Raw genomic sequence first — 10,213 nt, forward strand, 5'->3', positions numbered from 1 at the left:
AAGAGAGGTGTCACCTTTTACTGAGCCATCCTTAGCAGTAGGGAATTGCTCAAGCAACATATAATTCTTTGTTGGACAGAACTGAATACCCAGGTATTAGCCTTAAGCTTACACTCTATGGGTTTTCTCACTAAAAGGAACATATGGATTTAGAGCAAGATTCATCTCCCTCATTCATAAAGTCAAAAAGAATAACACTACAAAATACAAGCCCAACAGACTATCTGACAACAAACTGGAAAAAAAAAATATAGAAACTAACAATATCACCACCACCACTCTGGTGTATGTTGGCAATATTCTTTTATCTTCAGATGAGGAGAGATGCCAGTATATACTGTAAAACATAAAGATGAATAGTGGTCTTTTGTAGAAATGTTTCAGGAGCAGTTTTTTTTTCAAACTTTAGCATTACAGACTGAATTAACTTTTTTGTTGGATTCCATGGGCTTTTGCCATCAAATCTGAGAAGGTTCTTGAGCTAAACCTAAGCTTGATACATCGGCATTCTTTCTATCCCTTACTAGTGAGACCTTGTAAAAGGAAGTCCTTTTGCTACAGCCAAGCTCTAGCACTTCAGAAGTGTCTTGGGTTCATGGGTGGTAGAGCTCCTATGGGTCCAGACATCCCAATAGCACCATCAGGGACCTTGAGAAATATTTCCCATGAATTCTTGGCACAGCATCAGTGGAGAACCAACACCAAGACTTTCCTACCAAAACCAGTTTGGGTGGCAAAAGGAAGTCATGGCTGCATTTGCACAGGCTTATAAGAAACTTGCATTTTTTTTTAACTTAAGTGTTTTATTTTCTGAAACTTCTAATTCTCACCAGCCAATGTATCTAAGTTCAGAACTTACTCTGGGCACATTTTAAAAGACATGAACCTTGCTGAGGCCTTCAGTGATCATATTAGTTGAGAGGGCAATAATCCAAAGTAATGTTACAAGGTGCTTAGATGATCCTTAGTCTCTTATAATATGGGGATAATACATCCATTGTACAGTGTTGTTTCAAGGTTTACTTGCAGGTATGTGAGCTGGTTAAACACGCAGATGCATGTTCTATAAACGAGGATATTTGAAAATGGTGTGGCAGCTTTGCTAAATTACATAGCCCAGGGCTGGCCAGTCTTCGAGGATTACAAAACTGGTGTATCTTCATTAGCTAGTTTTTACATTATCACCACAACTTTACTTCCTGGAGTCCTTGGGGTCCAGCAACACAACAATCTAGTTATTTTTGGGTTTTGCCTGAAGGTAAACTCTGATCTCAGAGGTAAAGCTCAGAGCTTGTACAATGAGCGCAACAAACAACCGCTCAATCAATACCTTCTGCTTGTGTTGTCTCTTCATATACTCTCAAACTACACCAATCATACTAAAACCTTCCATTTTGATGCTGAGTTGTTTCAAACAACATATCCAAACAACATATCCAACATATATTTTACAGAGTACTATCATATTTGGTGACTGATAACATTCTGTATCTCTCTTTTTATAGCTAACACATGTGAAAATCAATAATTAGGCTCTATGTAATAATGTAAAAAAAAAAATGAATGCTGATCCAATGAAAATAAGGCAATTTTGGTAGTTATCTCCTACTAGGCTGTTCCTGCTTCAGAAGTAAATGTATATTATCTTCCAGGAGCACAGTAGCTTCACGTGCTGTCATTTTGTATTAATGTAAAATGGCAAGTGTTTCACACTTGCTATTAATACTGATGCTAAACTAGTGTTAAGTGTCACTGCCTACAATATAAGGCTACAGAACAGTGTGGAACTAGGTCAACTGAACAGGGGTGGTTTCCCCAGGGTGAGCTGTGACACCAGTCCTAGTGCAATGTATTTCCATGTGTTAACAGTGGGAAGGCAAAGGGTCAATTTGGTAATCAGAAGATATTTTGACCCATAAACTGGGAAGACAAGCAGAAAGCCCTTGGCGGATGTTTGATGGAAAGCTTATTTTCTGATCCTAACTGAGTTCAGTCATGGATTCTGCTTACTGAAACTTCTGATAGAAGAAGCAGAAATGCTGTCCATGTCAGGGAGCCAGTTTTCACGTCCATACAATTTCTTCTACAGGTAATGATTTTGAACAGAATTAATTCCTCCTAATGAAAAAAACCATTAAGAACCTAAAAACTGCAGCATCCACCCTGCTTGCTTATCACCATGTTACGTGCCTGCCTTCTCAGTGGATACTGAACAAAGCACAGAAGTCTCCTGCTCCCAAGGGCAAACACCCTTTTTTTAAGCTTGCAAATTATGGTCACTAAAATTAAAGGTACCCATAGCTTTACACATACAAGGGATGAGAGGGTAGGGGAGTGAGATTTCTGTTCAAAATGTGTCTATCTTAGTTTGGGTTTCCTTCTGATTTCCTTTTGCCCACAACCTGAAATTTAGTCTCTTCATCCTCAAAATATCCATGGATTTCAGCAATGATTCATAGATACCTCCTGGTCTTCACCCATAAGAAGAAGATGGAAGTCATTATGCTGGAACTGAAAATAAACACAGAGTCTCATGTACCCCCCCCACCCCCATGAAAAAGACACAGCTGCCAAAGCTCTGACAAGCCTTTTCTTTAAAGAACATCTATGAAGCTCTGAAAGACATCACAATTGCAAAGGTGATGGTTGTGCATAGCAGAACCCCATAAAGATCAGATCCACAAGGTGGGAGTGGATTAGAAGACATTTAGATGGACCTCTCCAACCCCAGATGTGAAATGTGTATTCCAGCTGTGCTGATAATCTCCTCAGCAGTGATCCAGCTTTAGAAACATCATATGGAAAATTAAAATATTAAATGTGAAACCACTTTTCTATATACATAAACAAAGGTGGCACACACCCCCTATACACACAAAGTAAGAAAGGCAATGAAGGAAAACTCATGCAGAACTTCAGTTGCACCTTTTCATTCTTAAACCCTATGTTCTACTTTCCTTTGACCAGACATCAACATTATGTCAGAAACATGGATTGGAAATACTGAGGGAGAATTTTTCTGGACCTCCATCAAGATGCTTTTTTGTTGACATTTTGTGGAGTTACACAAAGGATGAAAAACTGGAAGACAGAGGTATGCAAAACAAAGAACAAAGGGGGGCACCCTGTTGTTTTTTTTGTTCAAAGTATTATGTTTTAAGACAACAAATTCATTTTCCACTGACCTCTCCCTCCCATTCCCTTTAGTGAGAACTCCTACCCAGTTACTAGGGAGGGGTTAGCTTCACAGCCATGAGGAGAGAACTGCATGATTCAAATGAAGGAAATACAGGTTCTCACAGATCTGTTATTTGTGAAAGCTCATGTTGTTAAACTCCCTCTGCCTTGCCTAGCCAGCTACACTATGCTACACTGCACAGGATTAACATGATGGGTTGCAGTGCAGATCAGAGGCACAATTGATCAAAACCAAGGGAAGGAATTGTGAGAAAACAGGAAGGGAATGAAAAGGGAGACTGAACAGAGGGATATTAGATGCTGTAAGGACAAACATGAAATCATTTTTATCACTTCATTTCCCTAAGAAAAATAAGGACCAGACAGCCACCTCCTTCAAGACTTTTTCCTTGTTCCATCAGCAGAGCCAACCCCTTGATGTTCACTCATTCAGCCTGCTGGCCAGCCCAGATCTGTTTTTCTCAAGCTGGTCCAGCTCTTGCCTTCTGCAAACTAAAGATGATGATAGAAAACCATCATCTGGCATTATAAAGGTTTTAAAGGGCTGGTGGCATGGAGGATGAAAGGTAGGATTGTGGTTGTTTTTTTGGCTTGTCTGAATAAACTGATAAGCCTTGCAAAGCAGGAATCTCTTTCCTAATGCACCGTTCGTCCTTAGCACTTTTCCTTTCAGAGCTCACTTGTCTGGCTCACCGCTTCCTGTTTGTTTTGTTTTCTCCTTCATCTACTTGGGATTCTGAGCTGAACCCTCTCATTTCTGCCAGCTGCATTCGCCTTGTAGGGCAGGGATGGAAGGTGATAGGCTAGACTACATTCACCAATACATCTTCCTCCTATCTAATGCCTTAGCTGATCCAATGGTTTATCTGTGACATGAAGGGTTAATTAGGATGGTTAACAAGTAGTAGCATCCTTGGATAAATTTGAAGGATTGATAATGACTACAAGCAAGATCTGCACAACCTGCTATCCAAGTTAAACATAAAAGGAAACCATATCATAATCTGGATAGGTGCTTCTGTTCTGATCTTTCGGCACCAGACATCAAGAGTTTAGCCTCATCTCCTCAGATGGGGGAATAGCACACCTGGATTTCTTTATGCTGCAAGAATAATAAGAATATAACCTATATGTATTTCAGTTCAAATTTAGCCAGCTAGTCTGGAGCTTCACAACTGAACTTTCTTGTCAGTCACCCATAATTTTTCCCAGCTGATGTAGTATCCTTCCCCCTTTCACATTTTCCCTCCCTTCTACTGAGCATCCAAAATAGAAAGATCCTGATAGTTTCCACCAACCAGCTTCATACAACACTCTTTTCTTAGCATTCAGCTTCTGATGAAAAAGAGAGGGGAGAGAGGAAAAGAGGAAGAAAGGGTATCAAATACAGCTCCTTTATCTGCATTGGAGAGTCCCCTTTGCCCCTTCTACTGCCACAGCTGATGAATAACAGAGCTGAACTTACCCTTGGACTCTCCTCTCTTCTCCCAGAGCCAGCGTTATTTGTCTATTATCTTGCTGCCTTGCTGCACACACATCTGTCTCTGGCTAATGCCTGGAGTTGATAGACAGAAGGAGGCAAAGGGGGTGTTGGTTCTGTGGCCCAGACGAAGCTCAGGAACATTCAGTACTAAGGAGATGATGGCAGAACAGTCCCTGCCTTTATTCTCTCTTCCCTTCCTTATCTCTCTTGCTCTGTCCCTCTCTTTTTCAGAAAGCTAGTTCTTGGAAGGAAGCAGCAGCAGAAGCAGCAGAGAAAGACTCTCCTTCCTTTCCCTGCTCACATCTCATTTGCTATCACAGACACATCCACACTTGCCTCTCCTTTCCTTTCAGCAGCTCCCACCGCCTCCACCACCACACCACGCTCACCTCCTCCCCTTCGAGATTCCCTCACTCCTCCCTCTAGCTGGAGCCTTCTCACTGCAATGTGCCACCCACCTGAATCAGCTTCTGCCTGCCTTGCCACGTAGCTCCCAAGGCACCAACAAGCTCTGTGTGGTAAACAAAAAGTGTGTGTGTGTGTGTGTGTGTGTGTGTGTGTGTGAGAGAGAGAGAGAGAGAGAGAGAGAGAGAGAGAGAGAGAGAGAGAGAGGAGGGGGAAGCAGGCAGGGCGAAGAGCAGACAGCAGACAGCAGAAGTGAGAGCAGAGTTGGGATGGGGATGCTGGTGAAACTGACAGGCTTCACAAAAGGCAGCTGCCTTTCTACAGAGACTGCCACCTCTGGGCCTTCAGGCAAAATCCTTTGAAGTTACCAAACCTAACGTATTCCACCAATGGGGAGGAAGAAATGCAGAACAGCCAAGGACCTAACTTAAGCTAGAAGCAGCATAATATGATCAACGTTGCCTATTTCTATATAAATACCCGCAAGGCACCAGCTCCAGTCTGATCTTGGAAAAGAGAAGAATGGTCAGCACTTGTTAGTACTTGGATGGGAGACCACCTAGGAATACTGGGTGTTGCAGACTATATTTCAGAGGAATGAAATGGCAAAAGCACTCCTTGCCTAAGAAAACTATGAATCACTAGAATCACTAGAATCACTATGTCAACAGGTGACTTGAAGACACATGCACACAGTGTTAAATAAAATAATATTTCAAGATCTTGGGCCAATTTGTTTAAAAAGTTCCTAAAGCTGGAATAGGCAATTGTGGTGAGGCCAGTGGATAAATAGAATAATAGAATCATAGCATTGGAAGAGACCTCATGGGTCATCCACTCCAACCCCCTGCCAAGAAGCAGGAAAATCACATTCAAAGCACCCCTGACAGATGGCCATCCAGTCTCTGCTTAAAAGCCTCCAAAGAAGGAGCCTCCACCACACTCTGGGGCAGAGAGTTCCACTACCGAACAACTCTCACAGTGAGGAAGTTCTTCCTAATGTTCAGGTGGAATCTCCTTTCCTTTAGTTTGAAGCCATTATTCCATATCCTAGTCTCCAGGGCAGCAGAAAACTAGCTTGTTTCCTCCTCCCTATGACTTCCCCTCACATATTTTTATATAGTTTTACGTCCTGGAGTTGGCAACAATGAAAAAAAGTAAATGGTGAGTCTGGCAGTGTTAAGGGCCACAAAAAGCTGTGAGCTTTTCCTTTGCCCATGCTTTCCCTTGCACATACCTTTTATGGCACTGCATTTGCTTTAACTTGTCAAGAGCAAATGTGATTCTTTTTGAGCAGCCGGAGAAAATAATGTCTGCTTTTTAGTTTAGAACTGCTTTCCCCAACCTGGATCTAGGCCTGGAGAGGTTTTATGGTCCCATGTCTAAGGGATTCTTGGAGATGTGGTCCTGGAATGTAGCTTTTCCAGACTTTGAGTTTAGATCAGGAACCTCATCACACTTACTAAAATAAGCATCCCAGAACGCTTTGAGCCTTCTTCAGGGATGGAGCCCCATGCCAGCCATCACATGATGTTGAGTGCCTTCCGGCAGAGGCCCCAACCCCAAATGGGGTGGAAGCATCCTTGGAGGCTTCTCCCCAAACATGGAGGCCAACACACTTTTGTCCTCTTTGTGCAATGCCCCTCCCATGTGATGGGGGAAGCATCGCCATGCTAGAGTGGTGCATGGGGTGACAGAGTTGGCCCTCACTCCTGTTATTTTACCACAATTCCTGGTAAAATGGCATGGGCAGATGGGAGGAGGCTCCCATGTGTGACAAGGTGGTAGGACTCCTGTGAGCTCTAGCTAGTATGGCCAGTGCTCTATGATAATGGGACTTGAGTTTTAAAGAGACCAAAGTTGCAGAAGACTGATTATTTTACTTTATGAAAAGAAAAGTATACTGAATATTTAGGGAAAGGAGTGGAGCAGAACAGTGGCTGCAGGTTGATCTCTTTCCATCTACATCTCTCTGAATTCCCTCAGACATCTGCCTGTAATGCTACCTTAACTTAGCCTAGCACTATGCCATGAAGTTTAAAATTCTGCAATGAATTTTAAATGCAGATTTTTTTTTATTCAATTGGCAATATAAAAACAACCTTAAGATAGCTTCCCTGAAGCCCTCAAAGATAATGGGACCAGGAACTCCATACCTGTTGGGGTATGTGTGTGTGTGGGGGGGGGGGGGGGTATTCCACATTGGCACACAAGTTATTTTTAATTTTGACTACTTGCAGACACTTTCAAGGGAAGGGAAAATGACTTTTCTCCTCCATTATCATTTAAACATCTTTAAGTATGAAGACTGCTACAAGCACAATGTCTACTTAGGAATGCCCTCCTTCTCTTCATGCTCTCCTGCAGATGTGTGAATAGTATAGACTTTCTGTATTTTGATATTCCTGAGGGCTCAATGAAAATATTTTTCAGATCATTTAGCACAGTTCTAACTGATAATACATGATGAGCCTCAAACTACCTTGGCATGTTGGTGGTCCACTTTTGTCAGGTTATTTTGTGGGCAAGTGTATATTCTCCCAACCTTTTCTTCAGGGGTTCAAGCCCCTCTGGCCTCTCCTATTATGTGAAGTAGAGCTCCACATATTTTCCCCAACGGTTCTTCCAGTTCCCTGGGAAGGGTAATGGTGATCAGAGGTAACTGTTCCTTAAAGGTAAAGGTAAAGGTTTCCCTTGACGTTAAGACCAGTCATGTCTGACTCTGGGGGTTGGTGCTCATCTCCATTTCTAAGCCGAAGAGCCGGAGTTGTCCGTAGACTCCTCCAAGTTCATGTGGCTGGCATGACTGCATGGAGCGCCGTTACCTTCCCGCCAGAGTGGTACCTATTAATCTACTCACATTGGCATGTTTTCGAACTGCTAGGTTGGCAGAAGCTGGAGCTAACAGTGGGCACTCACGCCGCTCCCAGAATTTGAACCTGGGACCTTTCGGTCTGCAAATTCAGCAGCTCAGTGCTTTAACACACTTCGCCACTGGGCTATTCCTTAGCGGCAAGTAAACTGTGTGGGGAGGCAGATAGGGGTCCTAGGATCTCTTAGCCAGAGAATTCTAGGATTCATAAGCCAAAGAGTTACTTATTAAACTGGTAAACTGTGTTCTCAGTAGAGATTGCTGGTGGATTTGAGTATACTTTAGTGTAGGAGTAGAGGCTGGTGTTTGTGTGTCAAGGTGCATGTACGCATGTGGAGGTGTGTTTTGCTAGAGTTCTAAAAGCATAATGTCACCAAAGAGCAGAGCTTTCAAATGAATGTAGCTAGTTATATCTTGGCATCCTCCAAGAAGGATTGAACTGTTCTTTTGTTTGACAATGGCACTTTTTATCATTGTTTTTGAAAATAATTGGTTAAATGTAAGTACTTATGGTGCTAATTCATCCTTTTTGTTTGGGAGATAGATGGTGCAGTTATTCAATAGTACAGAGAAAATGTGTTTAGAAGTGTTTAAAATGCTTCTGATTAAGAATTCCTCAGCCTTGATTCAATGACTGATCTATGCAACCACTTTCTGCTGACCTTCACTCTCCTCTAACTGGAATGAACACATTGTTCCTTATTCACCTTTTCCAATACAGACAAACAGTCCATTATGTTTCAATCATGAGTGAAGATTATGTTGCCAGCGGTAAGAACGCATAGAAAGACAAAAGGAGAGATGCAGATATGACAAAACTTAATTGAATCCCATGCTTTAGGGCTGTCTTTTTCAACCTGGTGGTTTCCAGATGGGTAAAACTAAAATCTCACCATCCCCAGGAACAGATCAGACTGTAAAATTTCTATTCTAATGCATTCTGAAATGTGAGCATGAGGCTAGCAATTTATAAATAAGGGTGCCAGTAACAATATGTGACAGTCAGTGGAAAAAGTAGGAATCAAAGATGCGTAGGAATCAAAGATCCTTGAACCCCATCCTAGGACAAAGCCAGGCTATATAATCAATCAATCAATCAATCAATCAATTCACAATGTCTTTAAAGTAATTTTTTGTTTATTTATTTGATTAATCATTAATGCAACAAAATAAATATCAATTGAATAGATTAATGTTGAGGTTGACTGGTTTGGGGGGAAAGCTCCCCCAGGTACTCGCTGTAGGATCTTTGAAGTTAAAGCCTTAAAAACAGATAAGTGACTCCAAAAAGGAAAAGAAGTCAAGTAACACAAAAAAGTTATTTCTTTATTAAGAAGAGAGAAAAAGAAAGCAGCACAAAAGGCTATTGCTAAAAAAACCCCTACTTTTGACCAATATAAGGCCCCTTACACACAGCTGAATAAAAGCCCACATTTTCTGCTTTGAACTGGAATATATGGCAGTGTGGACTCAGATAACCCAGTTCAAAGTAGATATTGTGGGATTTTCTGCCTTGATATTCTGGGTTACATGGCTGTGTGGAAGGGCCCTAAGGAAGCTATGAATGTTGCAGCTAAACTGAAAAAGTCTTGAGATTAACATACATACAGTTTTTTTCACTCTAATGTGAAGAAAAGTTCAAATAAAGGGAAGCAGGTTCTGGATAAGGGGAACTTTGGAGACTTCTGCTGCTCCTGCTTCTGTGGGGCTTCTCTCTTCTGTGCAATCTCTCTGGAATTTGTGGGGGCTATCCCTCTGGAATCTCTGCCTTTGTTTTGTCCCTGTGAGAATATCCCTTGAACACCAGGGATTTCTCTTTGATTCTATGGGGCCTCTGTGGAAAGCTCTCTCTGTGTTTGAAGGTCTTCTTCCTCTTTGCTTTACCCCTCTGCACATATTTAACCTGTTCTTAACTTGGGAGCCATCATGTCACATGGAACAAAGCCAATCAAGATAAATATAGGTGTTCCTGTCAGGCCTAGTGATAAGGACAAGGATGAAGGGCTGCTTCACCCACCATGTGAGTCGGGGGCTGGCAGAGTGTAGCAACCTGAGCAGCCTGACACTGAGGAATCTACCCCTACAGAGCAGGACCAGGGGTCTCAGGGAAGAAGGGACAAAGAGTTAGGGCAGGATCAAGAGCTCCAGGAAACGGATCAGGAGTTAAGCATTCCAGCTAGGCTGCAATTAAGAACTGATGCCATCCAACTGAGGAGATATAATCTGTTGGCTCAGAGGAGGGAAAGTGGCATAAA

At 42.2% G+C, this 10,213-nt stretch overlaps 1 protein-coding gene across 2 annotated transcripts in view; it reads right to left on the reverse strand.

Moving 5' to 3' along the window:
* lrrn2 (leucine rich repeat neuronal 2) overlaps positions 1-5,279 on the reverse strand; it is a 233,818-nt gene extending 228,539 nt beyond the window's left edge. The window contains exons 1-2 of one of the 2 annotated variants that reach the window (XM_008109644.3): positions 5,140-5,279; positions 4,664-4,753 (exon numbers count right to left, since the gene is read on the reverse strand). The gene's annotated coding sequence lies outside the window, so the exon portion shown is untranslated. Of the gene's footprint in view, positions 1-4,663; positions 5,083-5,139 lie in introns of those variants that run through there. The other variant, XM_062978533.1, reaches the window with a different exon arrangement.
* Positions 5,280-10,213: the final 4,934 nt, after the last annotated feature.

This window comes from Anolis carolinensis, chromosome 4 (assembly GCF_035594765.1).
Source record: "Anolis carolinensis isolate JA03-04 chromosome 4, rAnoCar3.1.pri, whole genome shotgun sequence".
Lineage (NCBI taxonomy): Eukaryota > Metazoa > Chordata > Lepidosauria > Squamata > Dactyloidae > Anolis > Anolis carolinensis.